Source organism: Saccopteryx bilineata, chromosome 10, assembly GCF_036850765.1.
Source record: "Saccopteryx bilineata isolate mSacBil1 chromosome 10, mSacBil1_pri_phased_curated, whole genome shotgun sequence".
Classification (NCBI taxonomy): Eukaryota; Metazoa; Chordata; class Mammalia; order Chiroptera; family Emballonuridae; genus Saccopteryx; species Saccopteryx bilineata.
The window spans coordinates 72,378,186-72,392,381 of NC_089499.1; the positions used below are offsets into that span (position 1 = coordinate 72,378,186).

General features: G+C 46.8%; 1 pseudogene; it reads right to left on the reverse strand.

Moving 5' to 3' along the window:
* Nucleotides 1-9,049: 9,049 nt before the first annotated feature.
* LOC136314028 (DNA-(apurinic or apyrimidinic site) endonuclease 2-like) lies at nt 9,050-14,166 on the reverse strand (annotated as a pseudogene).
* Between the last annotated feature and the right edge of the window lie 30 nt (nt 14,167-14,196).

Consider the following 14,196-nt stretch of genomic DNA (forward strand, 5'->3'; position numbering starts at 1 on the left):
CGCTCCGCTTGTCTTTCTTTGTTTGGGTTTGGCGCGAGTGTTAGCTTGTATTGCCCGGGTTGCCACAGGATCAGATTTTCCTCGGCTTGGATCTCTGAGCCACAGCCTGGTTCGGCCATTTTTGCTGCAGTGGCCTGGATCTATTCACCCCCTTTGCCTGCCTCAGTTTCTATATTCACAGTTACCAGAGAAAGCCGCCCTGTTTAGGTTAGTGAGGAAGGCGGAGCATTTCTTACTCCCTATTTCCTTCGGGGTTTGGTTATATATTTAGCCAATTTTTCACTCAATCATACCTTTGGGTGTATTGCGAAGAATCTGGAAGCTCCAAGTATAGGTTTTTCTGTTTCTGGTTGAAGATCTTGTTGAGTTTTGGGGGAGATTTATCGGTATCGCTTCCTATTCCACCATTACTCTGACGTCATCTCCCTATTCTAAAATTTTTAAAAAGGTTTTTTTTAAAGAACCAAATCTACTTTGACCAAGGAAAACTGATGAATAAGCTCAGTGCTTTGCATTGGCTGGGCTCCTAATAAAAGTCCAGAAATGTACTATGTATCATCACGGTGCTATCATTGGGTACTGCAGTTCCCCAGCAGAGACATCAGATGTTACATTCACAGCCCATATCAGCATTTCTAGGGTGCTTATAATTGGCAGACACTGTGTGAGTGATTTTCTTTATTTCATTGATTTTTCATGACAGAGCAGTGAAGGAGATTTCAGTACACACCTACCCTCTTTTCTAAGATGAGGAAACCAGTCTCCGAGATGGGAGAGGACATTGCCTACCCAGGCAGAAAGAAGCTGGCAAAGTCAGCGTTTAAAGTTAGATGTATCTGCATCCTCGTCCTGGATGTATCATGTATCCTGCTATCCCATACTATCTCAACGCAGACTTGTATTTTTTTTTTAATGAATTCCAAGTCATTTCATGGTTATAGTTGTTCAACCTGTACTATAGTGATAATTTCATGATTTTTAGCTGCATTATATATTTTAAAAATGTCTAATTGAGGAAAAGTTTTGGCACTTAGTTCTTTATAAAGACATGTGATTTTGGCCTGACCAGGTGGTGGCACAGTGGATAGTGCATCGGACTAGGATGCAGAGGACCCAGGTTTGAAACTCCGAGGTCACCGGCTTGAGCACAGGCTCACAGACATGACCCCATGGTCGCTGGCTTGAGCCCAAGGTTGCTGGCTTGAAGCCCAAGGTCACTGGCTTGAACAAGGGGTCACTTGCTTTGTTGTAGGCCCCTGGTCAAGGCACATATGAGAAAGCAATCAATGAACAACTTAGGAGCCACAACAAAGAATTGATGCTTCTCATCTTTCTCCCTTCCTGTCTGGCCCTATCTGTCCTTTTCTTTGTCTCGGTCTCTGTCGCTAAAAAAAGAGAAAGAAATGTGATTTTGAATGGTTGGGAGAAGACTTTAAGCTTAGCTTTTCATCAGTTTGATTTATTTTTCTTCCTTTGCTAACTTTTAAACTTCACTTCATTAACTTTCCTTTGAATTAAGTTGAAAGCCTATCACTAATCATAAAAATACAATAGAACAAGTTCAGACAGACTCACTGTCAAGTCAATGGGCGATGACAAAGTAATTCTTTTGTAGAGTGCTTCTTTGTCTCTCTGCCACACATTTTAGAGACTGGTCTACTGCACCTCCAACATCACTTACTCTGATTAGTCCAGAAATCCTAAAATCATCTCAATCTATTAAATAGTTTAGTGGGATCCTCTGTGGGCAGCCTGACTGCTGGTGGCATAGTGGATAGAGCATCGACCCGTAATGCTGAGGTCACCAGTTTGAAACCTGAATATTGCTAGCTTGAGCCTGGGTATACTGCCTTAAGCACAGGGTCACTGGCTCGACCGCAAGATCACCAGTCCAGTCCCTGGCCAAGTTACATACACAATTAAGTGGAGCAGTGAGTTGGTGTCTCTCTCTCTCTCTTGCTCCCTGTCACAAAAAGAAAAAAAAAAAAAGACTGTAGACCCAAAACCTGATACACCTGGGTCAAGTCCTGGTTTTCTTGTTCTTTCAGTGGTATGACTTTGGGCAAGTTATTAATATTTAAGTTCTTTAAATTCTAGTTTCCTTATCATTAAGATAGGATGACTGCTGCTGCTGCTACTACCACTAGTATTGCTTCTACTATCACCACTACTACCACTAGCACCACTAGTAGTGCCAATACTGCTGCAATACTGCTGCTACTCTGTGGGGTCTAGGGGCCCCTTGGGAGGGGTGACACCAAGGTTAAAGAACGCACGCAGAGCCAACATGGGGAGGAAGAAAGCAACAAAAGCTGCAGCACACTTTATTGTTCAAGGCCAGTATATTCTGTGCAGGAAGATTTGCACAACAGTTCCTCCTGCTGAAGTAAACTATAGCTAAGGCAGCAGGTTATATAACTGGGAGCACCAGCGCATGTGCTCCCACTTCCAGGTCACGTCCTTTGGCACAGCTACTGCGCAGGCGCCCAGGGCTCTAGCTAGTAACCGGGGTCTCACGTACTACCACTAGCACTGCCGCTACTACCACCACTAGTATTGTTACTACTACCATTATTGCTGCTACTACTAGTAGTAATACTACTACAATCTATTGTTCTTGGGTTGTAGGAGGGGTAAACAAGGCAAAGCATGTAAAACACTTTGCACGTTCTTTGGCACTGTTTTTTTTTGGTTTTGGGGGTGGGGTTTGGGGTTTGTTTGTTTGTTTTTGTATTTTTCTGAAGTTGGAAACGGGGAGGCAGTCAGACAGACTCCCGCATGCGACCGACCAGGATCCACCCAGCACGCCCACCAGGGGGCGATGTTCTGCCCATCTGGGGCATTGCTCTGTTGCAACCAGAGCCATTCTAGTGCCTGAGGCAGAGGCCATGGAGCCATCCTCAGTGCCCAGGCCAACTTTGCTCTGATGGAGCCTCGGCTGCAGGAGGGGAAGAGAGAGACAGAGAGGAAGGAGAGAGGGAGGGGTGGAGAAGCAGATGGGCGCTTCTCCTGAGTGCCCTGGCCGGGAATCGAACCCGGGACTCCTGCACACCAGGCCGACGCTTTACCACTGAGCCAACCGGCCAGGGCTTTAGCACTGTTAACCATAGTATTATTGTTTCCTAGCACTCATCCAAGCTGATCGTTGTCCCATGTTCCCCCAGGTCTGTGTGGTAATTATATTGAGAACCTACTATGCACAGAGCTCTCTGAGGAACACAAAGAACCCTTCAGTCTGTCCAAGTGAAATGATTTCACTCTGGAATTCATTCTAAAGATACTAGATGTGAATCTACAACATGCCAGCCACTGTGTCAGGTTTGAAGGAAACGATGACAAATAAAACTAAGTCCCCAAACCCCGGAAGCTTATATTCTGTTGAGAAGAAACAGACAGTAAACAAGTGAACAAAGACAAGAAGATTGCAGTTAGTGCAGAAGTGGAGCAGATGTGTGTGAGCGTGGCCACCTGAAGGAGCCACAGTTGACGGCAGAGCCTCCTGCTCCTTGCCCTCCTGCACTGACTTCTCCGATTGTTGTGCTTCCCACAGAGCCAGAGCTGCCACTTTTGACGTGGGATACGCAAGGTGAAAGGAGCCCCAGTCCCGGTGTCACAATGACGCAGCTTCTCCCTTCTAAGCCAGTGTTCTTTGTGTTTCTGTCGCTCACAGCCAAGTTTAACAGTACTCAAAACAATTACTTTTTCTCTTCTGAGGACTTCTCTGCTTCCAAACTTACAAATACAGAGAAACCTGGGGGGAAAAATTTAAAAACTCAAGAAAATAGAGAGAATATCAGAGATTATGAACTAGTAGTAGTAATTTGGATTTTTTTGTATATATTTTAGTACTTATTGAGTAGTAAATTGTGAGGTTTCATTACTACTCATAAACTTCACAGTAACTTCGTGGGATTATCTACTGCAAGCCTCATTCAAAGATGACTGCAGAGACCAGCTCGGCAGTGGGTGTGCACGAGAGGAAGGTGCTGCAGGATTTAAGAAAAAACACACAAGACACAACATAGAGAAAAGATGGGTACAGGGGACTCCCAGCCTTTAGGACTGAGAGCCCAGATCTCTGCAGCCTCATCGTATTTATTCGTTTCTTTACTCACCAAGCAAATTAGCAGATCCTGGGTCAAATTAGCAGAGCATGGATTCAGGTGCAGAAAAGGATGATTAGCTAATAATACCTTTCAGGTGTGCAGAAAATGGCTATAGGGATTAGCCGCTTCCTTTACAATCTTATCAGTGCTTGCTGGGCAGTGTTCTGCCCCCGCAGGACTTGGCGTTCCAAAGTCCACACCAAAGACTTGTTTCAGGGCAGCATCCTAATCTCTGGCCATTTTCCTACACATGATCAAACACAATCCCAGTATTCAAGCAGTTTCTTAAATAAATGGTTAAGCCAAGGTTTAACCCGAGTGGGAGAAGAGCCTCAGGCCACTCCCCTCACCCTAGCGTCTCCAGGGTCAGCAGGAAAACAGAGAAAGTTAACTGAAAAGACCAGAGACCTATGACACACGATAGAAAATATATTAAATATAATGGCTTATGAGCAAGAAGAATGAGGATAAAAAGAGTTGGTAGAGGACCCACCTCCGTGGTTCTCTTGGTGGTGTCTACATCTATTTTTGTGGCTGGAAATAATCATATTTGCACATTTTTATAGAGGTACTATAATCCTGGTGGTTGAGGCCAGGCAGGTCCACATTGGATTCGGGCAGATGGTAGAGAAACTGCAGAGCTGGAAAGTGTAGGGCCATTCCCATTTAATTGTCTCACAACAGCGGACAAGCAAACAGGCATGGAAAACTGCTTCTCAGGCCCCTCACTATGGCAGGCAGGCAATTCACAATCCACTATCCACAGTCTGCCCTGAGGGAAAGCAATCATAGCCTTACCTAGACTATCCCCACATGGCACTGCACCGTGCTCACACACCAGTCAAGCAAAGTTCTTGCAGCCACTAAACCAGCGAGCAAGCCTAACACAGCTGTTTTTCCCACAAGGAGATTGCCCAGAGCAGGGTTCCTTACCTATGGAAGAAAGCACTCATGCTTTGCTGTAGGGCTCTCTAGTCAAGTCCTACCCACTGCTAATTAGTTTTTTAGATAAAATTTTATTGGCACAAAGGCTTTCCCATTCATTAATATGTTGGCTATCACTACTTTTGCACTTTGAAGGTAGAGATGATCAGTTTTGACAGAGACCTTAAAAGACATAAATTTTTTATCTGACCCTTTATAGAAGTTTGCCAACCTCTTCTCAATGGTGCGGGTACAGCTCAGAAATGTTCCCTATTACAGGTATACTACATCAGCTCTGCTGTGTCTTCAAGTTTATTAGGAACAGCACTAAAAATTCATGTCTAGGACTTTTTCTATTTCTTTTTCTTTTGGATTTTTTCTATTTCTAAACTTATATATTCAGGGGAAATGCTGAACCTCTGTATCATAATGAGAACTTCAATTAAATGCTCAGCTAAACCAAACCCGTTTGGACTTCCCTCCTGTTGTGAGTGATCAGTCTATACAGCAGGAGACACCACCCGGTTCTGGTGAGCACACACCCTTGCACACGCCAGCTATTTTGCTTAAAAGTATGACTGTAGTTTTAATTAAGTTTAAAGCCCTTGGATTCATACTTTCCCGAGTGTAATGCTGGTGGCTGAGGCCAGGCAAGTTCACATTGAATTCGAGCAGATGGAGAGAATCTGCGGAGCCAGAAAGTGTTGGGCCATTCCATTTAATAAAGTTTCACAACAGCAGACAAGCACACAGGCAGGGGAAAACCGCTTCTCAAGCAAAGAAACAGAAAGAACGGCCCCCTCGCAGTGGTGGGCAGGCAATCTGCCATTCCCAATCTCTCTGAGCGCAAGCACCCAGAGCCTTACATAGGCCACACATACGTGATGCTGCCACACGCTCACATCATATCAGGCAAAGTGCTTGCAGCCGGTTAACCAGAAAGCAAGCCTAACACAACTGCTTCTCCACACCGAGTCACAATAAAGTGAAAGAAAATGGGGAAACTTGTTGTAAGGAAGATGGAACGCAGTAAATAAAGCGATAAAGGGCATCTCGGCTATATTTTTGAACTGGCAGAAAGCAGCAGTGATTGCAATACCCGGTCAGTATGTTCTCACACACTTAATCTCAGAGGGAAACCTCGGGTTTTAATCATCTGGGAATGTACTTGCCTCGAATCTTACAGGTTGTCTAACGGCATAAATGAAGCACAGTTGCATCTCTTTTTCTCTTTGGGGCCAGCTCTATTTTCTATCCACAGCACAAGCAACTTTAAACAGGACAGCTGGGAGGGGAAATGATCCTTCCCAAGAATTCCTGAGCCCCAGGTGCTGGCCCACGCTGTTTGAGGTGCAGGGCTTCACACACTGCCTGCAACCGAGATTCCCTGAGGCCTCCTTCAAGACAGCAGAAGCAAAAGGAGCTGCAATATTTCATTTCTTTTTTTCTCAGTTCCTGATGGGAAGCCACTCTCGGGTCAAGTTTGGTTCCCGTGTTAGTTCACAGTGGCCACACACTCTCTTTGATACCTGACTTGTATAATCCTTTCCCTGTGCAATTTCAGCCACTTGTCATTTCTGTTTCCTCTTGGCTTCAGTTGCATGGTGGCGAGGCTCTCCTGGGGGGTATGAAATCAATCTCCTGTGGCTTATTCACTGGCTGGATTATGGGAGGCATGTTTCTAATCCCAGCTGGGCTTCCGTCTGCACCCAGCATGATCTCAGCCAAAGCCTCCTCTGTCATCTTGTGTGCTTGGGAAGTGAAAGTCAGTTTGGTCTCTGCCTAAGAAAAAGTCATACTGGGTGATTCCGAAGAAAGATTTCAGGAATAAGACAAACTTGGATCTGAACATTAGTTTTACCTCTTACTGGCTGTGTGGCCTGCAGTCAGTTACTGAACTGCTCTGAATCTCAGTTTTCATCATTAAAATGCAGTATCAATACCCAACTCCCAGGCTTGCTGTAAGGCTTAAACAAATGCACCTATAAAGAGGAATTAGTTTAGATCCTTAGAATAAATGTGTAATGCTGGTGGCCGAGGCCAGGCAGGTTCCCACTGGATTCTGGCACACAATAAAGAACCTGCAGAGCTGGAAAAGGTTGGGCCATTTCATTTTATAAAGTCTCACAATGGCGGACAAGCACTTGGGCAGGGGAAACTGCCTCTCAGGCAAACAAACAGCAAAATGGCCCCTCACAGTGACAGGCAGACAACCCACCATCCACAATCCCCCTGAGTGCAAGACCCACAGCCTATATAGGCCATACACTCATGTACCAATCAGGCAAAGTGCTTGCAGCTGGTAACCTCGCAAGCAAGCCTAACACAGCTGCCCCACATTCCACCCCTTTAGAGTTGCTCACTTCACAATCTACATGACAGGAAACAGAGACTACAGCAACAGCAAAAGTTACACAATAATTACAATAATTACAAAGGTGCCCTTCACAATGTCTCCTTGAGCACTTTGCCCAGGGTGTCACCTGGAGGCCACCTCTAACTCCCTACCCCATGGTAGGTAGAAGGCCTGTATAGTCCAGGGCTGTGTCCATGGAAACTGTCAAGTGTCCTTGGTGCACCTCTGCAGCTGGATGAGAACCAGGGCAGGAGGGCCTCCACAGGTGCTGCGGGCGCCCCCTCCCCACCAGGTCTCTCATAGTACTGTCCATGAGCAACATGTCCATCCATCAAGGGAGCCAGTGCCCCCCTTGGGCCACAGTCCAAGAGTCACTCCACGATAGACACCCCAGCCATTACAGGCAACTAGCATACAGCTCTTTAGTAACGGACCTCAGCACCTTTCCACAGTGTGCTGTTCATTGTCACAAGCCCCATCAAACCCCTCAACAAGCTCACAGGGCCTGGCGGGGTCAAACACATTCAAGGCCTGTGTCACCTTAACAGTTCTCTTAGCTGTTGCTGCTGTAAAACAACAACCACACACAGAAAAAACCTATGACCTTCTAATGCCAACATCTGCTGCACATTAGAAGGGACCAGTGGACTGTCAATTTCACATGGGGCCTTTGGCCCCACCCATCCCTGTCGGATGGGTCCCTCACCCTTCCCCCTATTCAAACTGAGACAACGGGTCTTGAGGATCCTGTATCCTGGATGCCAGCCATATTCCTGGCGGATGCTGGGGCCAGCTGCTTCCCTTGCTTTTTCAGTGGCTGGAACCTCTGTTTAGACTCAAGCTGCTGCCAAAGCTGCAATAAGACTTTATTAGAATTACCATCTAATTTCTCTCTATCTGCCCCAGCTGCAATAAAAGCTACCCACACCGTTCAGGTAACTTTCACAGGCCCATTCCTCTTGCTAGTTGGTAGGTGGGGTGGGGTAAGCATGGGCAGCAGCCTCACAGCCATATGGTCCCTCTCTGTTCTGGAGAGCACGATGCCATGCACCCCTATGTCCGGCAGCCGCACCAAGCAGGCTGCCTGGGGATCAGTGGGTTTCTGCCTGAATTTCACCCCCAACTCCATCAGCTCTGCCCTGGTGTGGGGCCAGACCACACAGTGCTCCACTACCTGGGGAGGAAGCTGTGGCTGCCCCTCAGGGACTCTTGGCTGCTGGGTCTTTACCTTCTTGGTGACCACCAGTTGGACTCTGAGTCAGCAGATGGCAGTTGTAGCCCGAGCCTCCCTCTCAGAAAAGTCGGAAATGCCTGCTCCCACTAACTCAGAGCCACTCCCCTGGCAGGAATGCAGCTCGGTCTTCCGTGCCTGTTTCAGATCCTGTGGCTGCCAGCTCTTGGCCTGAAGCTGACCCTTGAGCTCCTGAACCCATGGTTGTCTCTCCAACAGCTGTTGCTGCCAATGCTCAGCTTCCAGAGCAAACTGCAACTTGTGAACCTGTAACTCTTTGTCCAGAGACCGCTCCAGTTCCAGGCGCCGTTGGTGCTCAACCTGCACCTCACACTGCAGCTCTCAGACCTGGTCGGCCTCCCTCTCCAGTGCTCTCTCCAGTTCACACCATTGTTGGCGCTCAGTATGCAGTTCATTCTGGAGCTTTCAACCTCACTCAGCTTCTTGCACAGAGCTCTTGGTTTCTTCTTGCAGGACTGCAAAAAACACCCAGCCCTCGGTCCCCAACAGGAGAGCCACCGGGAACAGGCACTCCTCTATTCTAACCCTCAAGGGTGTCAGCAGCTTTACACCAATCTGCTCCAAATCCTGCCCACTATGCTAGATGTAATGCCAGTTCCCGAGGCCAGGCAGGTTCACATTGGATTTTGGCAGACAGTAGAGCAGGGGTCGGGAAGCTATGGCTCGTGAGCCAGATATGGCTCTTTTGATGGCTGCATCTGGCTTGCAGACAAATCTTTAGTAAAAAAAATAATGTTAAAAATATAAAACATTCTCATGCATTACAATCTATTTATTTCCTATCACTCATGTTCATGGTTGTGGTTGACTGGAGCCAATCACAGCTGTCCTCCAGGACAACACCAAATTTTTATTGGATAATGCATAATGTACACAGGTCGTTGTACGGCTCTCACGAAATTACATTTTAAAATATGTGGCATTCATGGCTCTCTCAGCCAAAAAGTTTCCCGACCTCTGCAGTAGAGGAACTGTGGAGCCGGAAAGGGTTGGGCCATTTTGTTTAATAAAGTCTAACAATGGCAGACAAGCACACAGACAGGGGAAACTGCCTCTCAGACAAACAGCAAAATGGCCCCTCACAATGGCAGGCAGGCAATCCGCCATCCACAATCCCCCTGAGCACAAGCACCCACAGCCTTATATAGGCCATACACATGTGGCACAGCCACGTGCTCATATACTAATCAAGCAAAATGCTTGCAGCCGGTAAACCGGCGAGCAAGCCTAACACAGATACCCCACAACCTTACAGAGCATAACAATAATGCAAGTCAAAACTGTACAAGGACATCATTTTTTACCTATCAAGTTGGCAAAAAGCCAGTTCAAAAATTTTACATGTTCTGTAAGAAATAGTGGAATTAGGCACTTTCATGCTTTGCTGGCAAGACTGCAAAATTGAATAACCCTTTGGGAAGCCCACTGGCAAATCCTATCAAAATCAGACATGCAGTCCTAGCCAGGTAGCTCAGCTGGTGGAATATCATCCCAATGCCCAGAGGTGGCCAGTTCAATTTCTGGTCAGGGCACATACAGGAACAGATCAATGTTTCTGTCTCATTCTCACTCTCTTCTTTTCTCTCTAAAACCAATAAATGTTTTAAAAATAAAAAATACATTAATTTTTTTACTCAGCAATTTTACTCCTGAGAATTGTTTTTAAGTTTGTACCTCATTCATCTGTGAAGCATCTTTTTTTTTTTTTTTTTTTTTTTTGTATTTTTCTGAAGCTGGAAACGGGGAGAGACAGTCAGACAGACTCCAGCATGCGCCCGACCGGGATCCACTCAGCACGCCCACCAGGGGTGAAGCTCTGCCCACCAGGGGGCGATGCTCTGCCCCTCTGGGGCGTCGCTCTGCCGCGACCAGAGCCACTCTAGCGCCTGGGGCAGAGGCCAAGGAGCTATCCCCAGCGCCCGGGCCATCTTTGCTCCAATGGAGCCTTGGCTGTGGGAGGGGAAGAGAAAGACAGAGAGGAAGGAGGGGGTGGGGGATGGAGAAGCAAATGGGTGCTTCTCCTATGTGCCCTAGCCGGGAATCGAACCTGGGTCCCCAGCATGCCAGGCCGATGCTCTACCGCTGAGCCAACCGGCCAGGGCCAAAGCATCTTTTTTAAATTGACTTTTTTTTTAAGAGATAGATAAAGGGAGGGAGAGAGTGAGAAGCATCAACTTATAGTTGCTTCACTTTAGCTGTGCCTTGATCATGGGGCTCCAGCTGAATCAGCCAGCTTTAGATTTGGAACCAGAGACTTCAGCCATGAGCACCCATGCTCTAACCATGGTGCCACCCCCAGCTAGGTACTCCTGAGATTTTTTTTTACATATTTAAACCAGTAAGAAGCAAAGCAACAGATAAGCCCCACTATTGATTGTGGAGTTGTGTGCATGTGTGAACAAGACCCTGAAAACACCCAGGTGTCCATGTAGACAGGAGCAGATAAAACACCATGGTGTCTTATTCACTATCACATAGCTGTGAAAAAAAGAATGCAGTCTCCATGCCCTGTGAGAATATCTCAGGACTAGTATATGAAAATGGCAAGACACAAAAGTCAGCCATACAGTATTTTAATTTTTATGTAAAAAAAGTGGGGGTGGGAGAAGAACATACTTATATTTGTTTCTTTTTTTTTAATAAATAAATTTTTATTTTAATGGGGTGACATCAATAAATCAGTGTACATACATTCAAAGAAAACATTTCCAGGTTATCTTGTCATTTAGTTCTGTTGCATACCCATCACCCGAAGAGAGATCATCCTCCGCCACCCTCCATCCAGTTCTCTCTGTACCCCTCCCCCTCCCCCTCCCCCTCCTTCCCTCCCCCCACCCCCCGTAATCACCACACTCCTGTCCATGCCTCTTAGTCTCGCTTTTATGTCCCACCAATGTATGGAATCCTGCAGTTCCTGTTTTTTTTCTGATTTGCTTATTTCACCCCGCACAATGCTACCAAGACTCCACCATTCTGCTGTAAGTGATCTGATGTCATCATTTCTCCTGGCTGAATAGTATACCATGGTGTATATGTGCTCCATCTTCTTCATCCAGTCCTCTATTTTTTTTTTACAGTGATTAAAAGCCTTTAAGCAAACTCTTGGCCAATACAGCAAGAATCCATAAAAGAGTAGTGTCCTTAACAAGTTCACCAAGTCCAAGTTGGCCCCATCACCATGCCAAATCCCTGAAAAATGCAACCCAACCACAGTTCAGTCTGTTAGGAGCTGTCACAGGGAGCAGAAGTCCAGGAAAGTTCCCCACAGGAAAAGTCCGCATGGCACTGGAATTGTTGTCACCATTCTATACTTTGCAGTTCATGTCCAAGTCCCAATGACCGCTGCTTCAAGCTGGTAATGATTCAGGTAGACTGGAAAAAGCCATTTGCAGCATGCGTGGATATGGAGCTTCTCTTCTCCTCTGCCTGGAGAGTTGAGACCAGGTTGCTTTTCCCTGGAGCTCTGTGACTGTGGCATGGTAAAGAGAACCTTGGGATACACTAAGCTGGGTGGCAAAGGTAAATTCATAATACAAGTTGGCAAAAGGAGGAAAGAGAGCTCTAAATTAGGAGTAGATCCCAGCCTGAAATATGAGTGGGGCACTGAGGTAGGAGGGATAAAGGAAACACTATATATTAAGCAAAGCAGCAGAAAATAGGACTATCAACACCCACAACAGAGATCTTTGAGGGAAGAATAAAAAACCTGACTATTAAGGCAAAACATAGTTAAGTGGCCCTTGTGCAAATGAGATCAGTTTACCTGCTTCTTGGAAGAAATACCCTAGGCTCGTCCCCAGTGTCGTAGATGGGGCCAACGGCCCTGGGCACCTTCAGCCTTCAGTGGCAAACCCCAGCATTCTGGGCAAGGTTAGGTCATAGGTGGCTGGAGCAGGGCTGGAAGAGACTGAACCCTCCCTTAGAGGAGCGAGGGGGAAGCCCACCTTCCAGTGTCCCTGTTTCCTCACAGCAGGGGCGTGTAAGCCTGGCAGGCTTTAGCTCAATGACCTTCCTTTCCACTATTGAAGCAGGATTCAGATGGCATCCTATGAGACCCCTTTGGGGTATGGGAGCCTTTAAAGGGTGTATCCTAAAAGCTGGTAGTTCCCCTGATCTCTATTGGGCTTTTTCTGCCTCTAGGTATCTTAAAAGCCATTCTCAGAAGATCTCGCTGTGGGGTTTGAGGATCCCCATCCGCTTATATAAATCTTTCCCATATATCTGGAGCTATTTGGAAAAAGGCAAAACAGTGTTATTAGCTAGATCTAATACAGAAGGTAGTAGTTTGTAGGCGAAAAAGATTTGGTGTCTCCTGTTCATCAGCATTCAAAAGAAATGTAAATTTTTTTTTTTTTTAAGTAAAAAGCATGATATGGTAGACCCGTTTATATTTGTTTCTATCTGCATAAAAATTACCAGAAGTCTCTATGTGTAAGAGGCTGAAGGTGAGAATTTGGGTAGGAGGGGTCAGGGGTCAGAATAAAATTTCATTTGAGTTTATTTTTGAGTCATGTAAATATATGACCAACTTAAATACAACAATCAAAGTGAGTATTTAACACTGTCTAAAATTATTAAGTTTCAGAGAACACCTGTGCAAATGCCTCTCCTGATGTGCAGGTTGGCCCAGGAATCCCATTTCTGAGCTCCCTGGCCGCCTGGGCTGCCACCTCTGCCTCAGCCCTGAAGACACCATTCTGTAATCGACTGGTCGTGTGCCCCTGGCCAGCCACCAAGCTGAGAGCTCTGAAGGCCAACAGCCAGAACTGAGTGGTAACTGGGTCCCCAGCATGTACCTCAAGGCCAGCCAAAGATATGGTCAATAGTGCCTATTGAATGAATAACCAATCTTCAGTGCTCTGAGAATAGCATTTCAAACGAAGTTCTGCTTTTCCATGACAGAAGCTGCCTCTGGGTCAAAAAGACTAGCATTGGTTGGCTGGCTGGACAGAACCAAAGTTAGGAGAGGGGTCGCGGCCTAGCTGGAGACTTACCAGATTGACCACATCCCAGTGGTCAGTGGGGTGGTGGGCTGTGTTTAGGTCATCCAGGGTGACCACATGGCTACCAGTGGGCAGGAGGGCTTCTGCTTGGATCCACACAAGTGATAGAAGCTCATCTGAAAGGCCAGCTGCTGCGGCTTCCCAGGCCCAGCGTGGGGGCAGTACATGCTGATTAGTGTCGAGATCTTCTCCTGCCCTTCCCACAGGTGGGTCTTGTGCTTTGTGAGGAGAGCCTGGCCCTCATTATCCAGAGCCAGAAGCTTCTCTTCGGTAAACTCATCCATGTTTCCATAGCAACTCACATTCCCCATTCTGAGTGGCAAGTAGGCCACTCAGGCTTTCTTCAGCAGCCACTGGGGTAGAGCTGACCTTACAGAGGTGGCCACACTGGGACAGTCACCACAGTTGTGACTGAAGCTGACACAGGAGTTAGAGCCCTCCCTGATAACCAGGGGTTTGGCCATCACATCCCGTCTCTTTGGTCTCCTGAAGACAGATGATGTCAGCCCCCAGCTTGTCCAAATGCCCACCTTGGCCCCGCCAGCCTGCCAGTAC